An 11,756-nucleotide genomic window follows, 5' to 3' on the forward strand; every position below is an offset into this window, starting at 1 on the left:
GCATTTTGGGGATCCGCGGCACAAACATTAAGCGCCAGACTTCTTTGGATGAAGGGAAGAACGCAGTGTTCAAGATGCCGTCTACGTGCTTTGTTATAAACTACAATAGTCGTTCTCACGATAGAAGTGGCATAAAGCTTAAGAACGGAATATCCTTTTATAGTTTTCCAGCGTTAAAAAAATAATAGTACAAGCCATATTTCAGGGGTGACAAAAAGGCGACGAATGGCATGGATAGCAGCGGTAAGGAGACCAAGATTACCTTCGATAACACTCCACCACACATGATGGTGTGTTCAAAGCATTTTCACAAAGGTAAGTTACAATTACTCTCTGTAAATGTTAACTAGCATGAAATGGCTAGAAAATGAGCTTAAGTTACCAATGTACTAAGCGAAACGTTAATCAGTTTTAAATGTTGTGCATCTAGGCTACATTGCAGTTTATTTGGTGACTGTGTTTGCAGTCAAACCTGCCTATGAAATGTTGGAGTGTGATCCTGCTTTGATTACAGGAATAAATTATTAAATATATTAAAATAGAAAAGTCATTTTAAATTGTCATAATATTTCACAATATTACTGTTTTTATTATTATTTTTTTTATCAAATAAATGCAGCCTTGGTGAGCAGAAGATGCTTCTTTTAAAAACATTTAAAAATCTCACTGGCCCCAAACTTTTGAATGGTAGTGTATGTTGCCCCCTGTGTATAGATAATCTGGATTCCTTAGGAATAGAGGTTGTGATATGACACGATTTGTTTATATTGTTCCTGTCAGACACTACACCTGCACCTGAGATGGAAGATCATGTGAATCCACCTCCATCACCAGACACTGTCCACACCGGTCATGAGACTGAGCTGAAGACTTTGCTGGATAAAATTGTGGTTGTGTGCTGTGCTTTTTTGGCCAATGTGTCCAAGTATTGTTGTGAAGGCATCCTGTTAGAATTATACACCATGCTCACATCTAATATGTAAATGTTTTTGTTTTCCAAAAGATTTTGTAATGTCTTTTCTCACAAGTAATGTTTTTTAGCCATGTCTGTAAATAAAATACACAAAGATTGAATTAAATGCTTTTTTTTTTTTTTTTTTGCAAACACAATTAAATAGTAGTAACAACCAACTTAATTTCAGTTTGTTTACATATTTAACATGTAAATACATTTAGATTAATACATTTACATTTATAAAGAGTCCATAGAAATGATGAGTAACTGAAAATGTATCAGGTAGGTTATGTGTTATAAGTCACAGACATGTGCAAGCATCCATGACTCCTTTCTGGCTGGTGCGCTGCTAAGTCCCACGCAACATAAATGGAACCACTGTATAGGACAGTTCTGATTATCGCAATCAAACATGTCATCAAGCTCTTCAAGCTGCCTGCAAAAGCACCACAACACAGCCTTTTCACATGCCCTTCTTTTGGGCTGGAGGGTGTGAGTCCTTTGATTCTCTTTATTTTCTCGTCATACCTCATCTTTGCATTAGGATTTAGTTTTAGGCGGTATGGTCCGACAATGTTTTCTTTAGCCCGCTGCATTTTGTAGGATTATAATCTGGTTTTCACGATTATTTTTCATTATTTTCATGCCAGAACACTAGCCTGCTATGCCAGACCATGTTAACTGGCCAAACATACCCATAATTCTTTGCGTTCTGATGACGTTGCCGCCGTGTTAGTGATCTCTATAAAACGCTTGATTAACCAAACAGATCCACTAGATGGAGCTAAAAGGACACTTTTCTGTCAAATTCTTTCGCAGAAACAAATCAGCTAAGCAAAGGGGTGAGGAAAAAGAGTTACAGAAAAAACATTGAATCTAATAAGAACTACTTTATCTTTATGCAAATGAAAAATAAAACAAGCTATTTTGCCCTTACAGGAAAAAACATTTGAGATTAAATGTCCTAAAATATACATTTAAAATACACATTTACTTCAAATGCTCCTCACTTTGCATTTATGTACTTCAGGCATGCCTGTGAAAGGTTCAGTGTTTGAACTTATCAAAACATCTGTAAAGACTCACTAGGGTTCACTGTATTATTGACCACAGAGTTTCCTTGACTTTGTTCTTGATTAGTGGTTGAGTATTTTCAAAGCAGCCCTGGCAAATACAAGTTGTACCACACAATGGTCAGACAAATAATGGAAGTGAATGGGAATCACGGCTTTTAGAATAAAAAAAAAAAACACACATAAACAAAACCCAATGAAACCCTGCAGCTCGTGACCATACATGGATGTGTAAAGGCATGTAACAATCAGTTTGTTCAAGACAATTAACAGAAGTTATATAGTTTTTTACCTCTAGTTTACTGCAATGAAATGTCCTGAGCACGTCCTGAGCCAACAGCTAGATGCATCTTCTTCTTCTTGCTTTAGGAAGATTGCAGACTTATAAGTGTATTACCGCCACCTAGTTCTCAAATTAACCATTGACACTCTATCTACAATCTCAATTAGGAGTGTCAATGGCCACTGGAGCGAAAGGTGGCGGTAATGCACTTATAAGTCAGCCATCCATCTTAACACAAGAAGAAGAAGAAGAAGCTGAAGAAGCTGAAGCTGCCCACACACGAAAGCTGTGTCCCAATGTTGAGTGTACGCACTTCGAAGTTCTCGAAGGGCCCTCCGAAGTGCGTGTGATGCTCCGCCTTTGCGGTATTTCCTAATTCCACCACCTGGTGTTTCGAGAGTACAATCCTGTCAGGACAGGTGGAACCAGAACTGCTCGTTTTTGTTTTTATGTTTTACGTCAAAGTGGAGAAGGTTATGTACCTCAGCAGTGTTCAAACTATACAGTGTCCTCTGGGGGAGCCCACTTTTTTTTGGCGCTTGCGTGTGCCTCAAATAAGGACAGCTACAAGTGTATGCACTATTATTATATTTTATCGAAACAAGTGCCTCAAAAAAGGACTTACAATGACTTACAAAGATACATAACAGCTACAACTGTATATGCATTACTGTATATGTATATACTTTATTGACACAAATTGATAGGTCAAACAGCAAACAAACAGCCACCCACAAAAAGCCTGTTTATATATATTTTTTCGCAACTTGTTCTGAGCAGTGTTGCTTATTTCCCCATTAATCCACTCCTCAAACAAGTGTGTACCAGGTAACTTTTCAGACAGAAGAATGTTTTTTGCATCCTTACAAGATATGCACCCCAAGCTTCTTACAGTCTCTCCACTGCTGGCTGTTCAAGTTTAATGGGAGAGAGGACTCGGAGCAAGAGGAGTTAGGATCGTGACCGGTGTAGCAGTCGATTCTGTTCCCCTCGGAATGTCTGTTCCCCTTTACGCAAACATACTACAATTCTTGCGTAGTTGCCGAGTTACTATACGTACGATCAGAACTAGCGTGCGCAAGAAGCATGACTGGATATACGGCAAGTAAAATAGTTCAAAATACCGTCCTAAATCCTAAACTTGAAATTAAATTTAAGACGAGAGGTTTTTCAACTTGAAGTGTAAAAACATAAGACAAAAATAACGGAACAACTGCAAAATGAATAAAAAAATAGAACATAAACGGGAGTGCGATAATCATTTTACTATGTTGCAGTGTAGCAAGAAATTTATCCCTTTTTGCTTTCCTTACATCCAAGTGTGTTCGGTGTGTTTGTACGCGGGAGTGTTGCCAAATCCGCGGAATCTAGGCTACTTTGGGAAAATGTTTGATTAACTATTATTTTTTTCTACGAATATATGACGTACTAACGGGGAATTTGCAGCGCCCCCACACTTTGATGCTCATTACAAGAATAGCATACAGTAATCTTTATTGAAGTAAATTAGGTTTTAATCGCCATCATGCATGAATTAATAATATTTTTGCTATTTTACACTTAATAATCCATCATGTTCACATTGCACAACTGAAATTTCACTTCAAAATATTCATATTGTCGATATTTTTTGAGACCCCCCAAAATTTAAAATTTCTCGTTTTCAGGGGAGCCCATGTCTTATTAAGGGGAGCCGAGCTCCCCCTAGCTCACCCGTAGTTCGCACTATGTACCTCAGACTTAGCCAAGACCAAGGCCAGGTAAATTACGCTGGTTTGCGGCGTCCTTTGTTTGATTACAACTTTAAATGCAGGTACTGGTTCGGAGATTACTTGAATAATGTAATGATACATATGAAAAACTACAAAATACACGAACACACACATAGCAGTTAAAGTGCTGACTGATATCTTACAAAGGTGCGAGTTTATGTAGTTTATTGTCTTGACCAAGGTGATCATATGTAGGTCGGTTTGCAACCCAGATTTTATTAAGGCAGTTAACCATGAAAATAAAACGGAATACACTGATTATCTTTTCTTTCTTTTTTTAAGCATAGTACAGCTTAATGTTCAATGGCATCTGTGACCGCTAACAGTGCTCTATTTGACTGGTCCCAGTCCTGCAGATGCAGTCTTTCACATAGGCTAGTTAGCAATAATGTAATAATATTCTCACAAGAAATGTTGTTACTTTAATTTTTAAAACTGTAAGAAAGTACATTCATAAAGTATACTCATACAAATATAAAGTACTACGTTTTTTTTCTTTCTCACAGGACAGCAGCACTACATAAATGTGGTCTTTTACAACATGATGTGTTGTAGATTAAACTACCCAACAGTTTTACTCTCAATACCTTAAGTATATTAGAGTATACAAGATAATACTTTTACTTAAAGGACAGTTCAGCCAAAAATGAAAATTCTGTAAGCATTTACTCACACTTAAGTTGTTCCAGGTTTGGAATTTTTTATTTTTGGGTGAACTGTCCCTTTAGCTAAGCCTTTCTAAGGTTTTAAATATGACAACTAGTAGTTTTTCCCCAATATTGTACAAGTAGTTATTATAGTTTACTAAAGTAAATCAGTATTTTGTGTACTAATTATGTTGTCATAGCTCTAAACAATTTCTTTTTTCCTTCCTTCCCTAAATCAGACCAGACCCCTGTACTGAAGGATAGAGCTGAATGTACCAACGCTGGACAGGCTTTAAAGGTTTTGTGCTGAGCAGCGAGGCCCTTGACAGTGGAACTTCTGAGAAGTGAATGCCAACAGTGATGGGTGCCACAATCCAGACCCTGGTGTTTCTCTTCTGTCTGCCAGTGGCACATCATAAAGATGGTCTCTAAAGTGTTTGACATGTGCCTCTTTCCACTGTCACCCCATTATCCTCAGAGTAGCTGAGTACCATTCACCAAGAGATTGACCTCCTGAAGACCCCAGAACACATGGAGGCAGCGCCGGGCTCAAACTGATGTTGTTTTTCTGATGTTAAACCTAAGCTATGCAGTAAATGGTTGTAAAAAGTACTTTCAGTTATGTATAGAACAATTTGTTTTAATGTGTAAAAAAGAAGACAAAAAAATAAATACATAGCAGAATGTTTTGTGGAAAAAAATTATAAGCTGGATTAAAAAAAATTACAATGTACATGAGTACTTCTCTTTTATTTACACGTGAATATGAAAAACAAAAATACAAAATGTACAGAAATTACTCAGGCTTATTTATGAATAAATTACACACTAAAACATAAAAATGTATACAACTTATGCATTTCATTTTTAACTTGCATCACAAAAATAAACTAGAGAACTTAGGTTATTCCATTGACAATATGACATTTAAAAAAATATATAGAAAATTTAATATACAAATTTTTTCCTACTGTTATCTCTTGGCTAATGAAGAATGTATTTGTTATGCATTCTCTTAAGAAGAGAAAACTTGTGCTCCTCTCTCTCTCTCTGGAGTTTGATGTCCTCCTGAACAGCTCCACTCGCTCCCTCACCTGTCCCAGGACACTTAGCAAATAAACCATGCCTGTTAACAACAACAGCACAATGAATTTCAGCAAAAAAAAAAAAAGTACAATTAACTTTGTATTTTTAAGTCTTTCCCAGCAGGCTCACTCGCTCCAGAAAAGTAATAAAACAAGAGAAAATGGAAACACTTATAAAAAAATATAAAGACAGGTTTGTAATCTTAACAATAGAAAATATGACACAGCTGGCCATGCATACAAAATACTGAAGTGCTAAAGTTTGGTTAAAACATTTGTAGACATCTCAACGCTGCTGTTTCGTCTTGAAGTTGTTGGATGAATGTGGACCTGATTTCAGACACAAATTTGTTATTCAGAAGCAAGTGGGGCGGGGTGGATGACAGACGAGTATTAAAGGAACTATCGTCTGACATACACTACAACATGCACAAGTTTAGGGTCAGTAAGATTTTTTTAGGGTCAGTAAGTCTTTTGTTCAACAAGGCTGCATTTATTTGATCAAAAAACACAGTAGAAAAGCACATTTCAATGCGTTTATTTTAAACAGACATTAATCCAGTAATTATTCCTGTGATCAAAGCTGAATTTTCAGCATCATTACTCCAGTCTTCAGTGTCACATGATCCTTCTGAAATCATGAAAAATGATGATTTATGATCAATGTTTACAGTTATTATAATAATATGTGGATGGAAATCCTTTTTCAGGATTCTTTGATTTTGATTGCATTTATTTGAATAAAAAATATTTTTTGTAACATTATAAATGTCTTTACATCTTAAAATGTACCCTTTTAATTAATTTCCTTTTTATTATAAAATTTGCAACATCACATTATCACTCACTCCAACTAAAACCTGATGTCTGCAGATATTTAACAAAGAAAACTCAGTCAGAGCAAACCTTAAATTCCTTCATGCCGTTTCCCATCTGTGATGTCTTGCTGTCCTCTGTAGGTTTAGCCCCAAACACCAACTTATTCAGGACAAAAACATTAAACATACAGAAAATTGTCCACTTATCTTTTTAACACGGTCTACACTTCTTACCTTGATAATATCTGCTACTTTCTGTAGTCCGCTGGTTTTCAGAAAGACACCAGGCCCTGCAAAAAATACACATATGGGTCAATGTTGAACCGATAAACAGAAAGTGAGATTATATTGGAGGATCAGTTGAGTAATACTCACTCCCTGCTATATATCCTGTAATCTGCTCCATGGCTTCCACTATAGATGTTTTAAACTCAAAGTTTACATTAGCCGTTTGAAAAAGCTCATATATGAAGCTTCAAAAGAGGAAGAGAAAGAAAATGACCAGTTCAGTTTAGCTGCTGTGCATCTAAAATTGGTGATTTTGTAGTCAATATATCAAGGTCATACTCATACATAATACTCATTCCCAGCACTAAACTGAATCAGATCGCCGGTTCAGTGAGGCTCCACTCACCTGCCGGGCTTGGTGATTCCTTGATTATTTGCTGGCATCTCAAAACTATTAATGGAAGATCCCAGATCCATTAAAATTTCTGTAAGATTATTAAGTTCTCAGCAAAAATGATTTTCATTACTGAAAAAAAGTATTCCAAATAACTACATAAATTCAATTTGGTAATAAAATATATACATTTCCATTTTTGAAGTGTAACCTATGTTTTATTTTTGCAATTGTGGTGATATCCAGTTTTAATCCTGTGAAATAAAAAATGATAAAAATAATGGAGTTATTTATTGAGATATATATATATATACACACACACACACACACCCATATACACAAATATATAAACCACTTATTTATATAATGTTTAAAATATACATTTTATATTGAAATGTCGACAGGTTTTTGCCAAACTAACCAGACTTAGTTTTGCTAATGTCTGAGGCATGTTCCCAGAGCAGTCGATCCACGGCTTCAATGGCAGAAATCAGGTCGTGAGGGGAAAGGTCAAAAGAGGTGGACTCTTCACACATCTTCTCCTAAAAATGTACACAAACAGTAGATAGAATATAAAACAAACAAAAATATAGAACAGCTATGATGTCTCAAACAACAATCGAAACACTTACAATATTATGAGCCTCGTCAAAAATAACCACAGCTCCTTTCAGCTCTATGTTGTGTTTTAAATTAAATTAAATTAAATTAAAATAAACGAAATGAAATGAAATTAATCCATTTAGCAGACGCTTTTATCCAAAAGCGACTTACATTGCATTCAGGCTAACAATTTTTTCCTAACATGTGTTCCCTGGGATACGAACCCCCAACATTGTGCTTGTTAACGCAATGCTCTACCACTTGAGCTACAGGAACACTTAAAATAAAAAATGTTTATCCTAGAACTATACATAGCAAATCAAAACTAATAATAATTAAAATATAAACTAAATATACAATGTCATTAAAATGTCAGTAAATAAATTATTTAAATAAATACTTTCATTAAAGAAGGACACATTAAGTTGATAAAAAGTGACAGTATTTTTTGTTACATATTTTCTACTTAAAATTAATGCTGTTCTTTTGAACTTTCTATTTCATCAAATAAATGTATCACGCTTTACACAAAAATATTAAGCAGCACAACTGTTTTCAACACTGACAATAATCATAAAGGTTTCTTGATCATCATATTAGAATGATTCCGAAGGATCATGTGACACTGAAGACTAGAGCAATGATGTTGAAAATTCAGCTTTTTACATTACATTATTCATTTAGCTGACACTTTTATCCAAAGCGACTTACAATTGCTATATATGTCAGAGGTCACACGCCTCTGGAGCAACTAGGGGTTAAGTGTCTTGCTCAGGGACACATTGGTGTGTCACAGTGGATTTGAAGCCGGGTCTCTCACACCAAAGGCATGTGTCTTATCCACTGCGGCATCACCACGCCATCAACACACCAAGCTTTGATCACAGGACTTATATTTTGAAATATATTAAAAATATATTAATACTTGGGTCAAGCAAGTAGTTGTAAGGCATGAAGATGACATCAGCGTGTTGTTTGAGTGAGCGTGACAGGTAGTATGGACAAACTCTCTACAACAAACAGTCTGAGCAATGTCACTATTTACAAACACTCCCATTGGAATTAATTCAGATGCAGCATCAGCAGTTTGAAGAACACCACTATTTCTTTCAGTGCTTCAGTCAAGGCAAGGATAGTGTCTCACCTTTCCTTTTTCATGTTTTCACAAGATCCTCCACATCCATGATAGTATTCTTGATTTCTTTGTGGTTTTTTAGTGCTTTTCTCTAAATAAAGACCCAAACCCAAAAACATAGTCAGCTATTTCTCGTAGAGTCGTACATTAACAAACTAAAACCATTATAATTGAAAAAATTGTCTCTAATACAATCACAAATCTCTATTGACAGGCCACCAATGTTAGTCTCATAGTCTCATTTGCCCTGTACATGTGGACCTTGAACTAAGGCAAAATGCCTTCATTAATTTGGTGTTGAGATACAGCCTCTGGTATTTTAACTGTCTGTCGTCACACATACTCACAGTGAGGTACTGATCAGCATACCTTAAAGTGGTTACTCTCTTGACGCATCACTTCCTGGTCTATGCACAGCTGTTCTCTAGATCCCAAAACACAAATATTTGGCCTATAATAAAGAACAGTACCATCTGTTAATAATATTTTTAAAGAAATTAATACTTTTAATCAGCAAGGATGAATGCTCAAAAATGACAGTCAAGACATTTTTATAATTTATTTTTTCATTTCAAATGAATATGCTGTTCTTTTTTCTATTGATTAAATAATCCTGGAGAAAAAAAAAAAATATCACAATTTCGACAAATATTAACATTATGATATTAAAACGAAATGTTTCCTGAGTACCAAACTTTTTTTTAAACCTTTATTTAACCAGGAAGAGACTCTTTTAATTGAGATTGAAAATCTCTTTTTCAAGAGTGTCCTGGCAAATAAGCATATTAGAAGAATTTCTTTGTTTGTGGTCAACTGTTTTTACACACACACACACAAAAAGGACACTTACAAACATAATAATTTATGAATGCAGAGAACATAATAATTATTTATAGAAATCAGTTATAACTTTTATGATAACCAGACAGTTGACAGCACCCATTGACTTTCCTCTACTATGGAAGTCGATAGATGTTGTCAACTGTTTGGTTACCAACATTCTTCCAAATATCTTCATTTGTGCTCAGCAGAGGAAAGAAACTTGAACAGGTTTGGAACAACTTGAGGGTGAGTAAATAATTACAGAATTTTCATCTTTCTGTGAACTATCCCTTTAAATATGTGATGTTAACTCAGATAGCTGACCTGTAGGATGTGTTCTTGAGCTCATTTATGACCTGTGCTAGCTGGGAATGGGTCCTGGAAGCATATATGATCTTAGGGATGTCCGTGTCATAAGCTAAAGTAAAAAATCAAAGACAAGACAAAACTCATGATATTGAAACTTGGTTCTTAAAATATAATTCATATGGTTGTCCGTAATGTCAACTGTCACTATGATTTGGTTTATAATTTCGACAACAATGTAACTTTTGAAAACACAAGCAATGTTTAGAAATGTTAATGAAAATAAATCGTATCAATTTTGAATCAATAAATGAAGGACAGTACTTGGAGTGTCTTTGTTGGTGACTGCTGTTCCCCTCGATGACATTGGTTTGTCAGGGAACAGCTCCACACCGTCCATTCTCTCGGCTATCTTGCGGTCAGAGATTTTGTCTTTTAAGTTCTCTCTCCAGCCCAGCGCTGAACACAGCAGACAGAGCGTTTTACCAGTGCCAGTGGGACTTTCAAGAACACCATTGACTTTCTGGTAGAGTACAAGTGCATGTCATTCTTATTAATAGAAAAATAATAGAACATGTGTGACCTTACAGGAAGACTTTCAAATATTTATTGCATTAGATTAAAGCACTACAGCCTTCATATTATACACAAGCAAAGGGCAAGTAAAACAAAATGTAATTCTACCTTCAATAGAATGTCATTCTGCCATTACATTTTATCTCTGATGGAAAAAGTGATTTAACTTTTTGGAAACAACAAAAAGTGGCAGACTTTTGTCTTTTTTGGCTATAACCTTAGTAGTAAATGTAGTTTTTTTTTTTTTTTTTTTTGAGGGTGAATCTTTTAAAGTTTTTGAGGGTATTTCTTTTCAATTAAATTAAATTCAAATGTATTTGTATAGTGCTTTTCACAATACATATCGTTTCAAAGGAGCTCTGCAGAAAATGCATGCAATTCAGTTATCAGTTATGCATTTCAGAAATGTACATATACACATTTACAGTTACCTAATAATGTATTAATTTAAGGCAGAACATTTAACAGGCATTGAGTATTTCAAAGACTATCAATAAATGTTGCTTGCAGTGCAGTGCATGCAGGGTTGCACACAGTGTGGTGACTGAGATTCTTACATTCTGCAGGCACTCGATTACTTTTCTCATGTACTCCTCCTGGCACGAGTATGGAGTGAAGGGAAAGTCCACATTGACTCCTCTGAGCTTAATAAGAGTCATTATCAACCAAAACACACTGATCACTCACATGTAAACAGCAGCACCAAAACACTCTTAAAGGTGCTCTAATTGACTTCACTTCTTGTTTACATTCGAAGTAACGTTATTGTAAAAAAAAAAAAACACACAAAAAAAAAAAAAAACGGGGGCTAGCTAGACCCTCCCCCCTCCTCCTCATCCGAGACTTAGGTCTCTGCAGAGCAAAAGTGGGCGTATATCACCATGTGGGTGTTTTGAAACTGCTGGGTGTTTCTGAATCATGCAATCTAAATGATCAACCTTACCCAACCCCACCCCTAAACCTAACGTCACTATTACATCAACCAATCAAGTATCATGGTGTAAAAACACCTTGATCTCGTAACTCCCATTACTTTCCTGCCCCGCCCACTTTTAATAC

General features: G+C 35.6%; 1 long non-coding RNA gene across 1 annotated transcript; it reads right to left on the reverse strand.

The window, feature by feature from the left end:
• Positions 1 to 6,867: 6,867 nt before the first annotated feature.
• Positions 6,868 to 11,494, reverse strand: LOC113094172 (uncharacterized). The gene is made up of 10 exons (XR_003287995.1): positions 11,255 to 11,494; positions 10,446 to 10,580; positions 10,140 to 10,233; positions 9,363 to 9,444; positions 9,003 to 9,084; positions 7,677 to 7,797; positions 7,445 to 7,509; positions 7,268 to 7,346; positions 7,009 to 7,106; positions 6,868 to 6,923 (listed from the first exon to the last, which is right to left on the reverse strand). It is a non-coding gene; the product is annotated as an uncharacterized LOC113094172 (long non-coding RNA).
• Positions 11,495 to 11,756: the final 262 nt, after the last annotated feature.

Source organism: Carassius auratus, unplaced genomic scaffold, assembly GCF_003368295.1.
Source record: "Carassius auratus strain Wakin unplaced genomic scaffold, ASM336829v1 scaf_tig00215268, whole genome shotgun sequence".
NCBI classification, from domain to species: domain Eukaryota; kingdom Metazoa; phylum Chordata; class Actinopteri; order Cypriniformes; family Cyprinidae; genus Carassius; species Carassius auratus.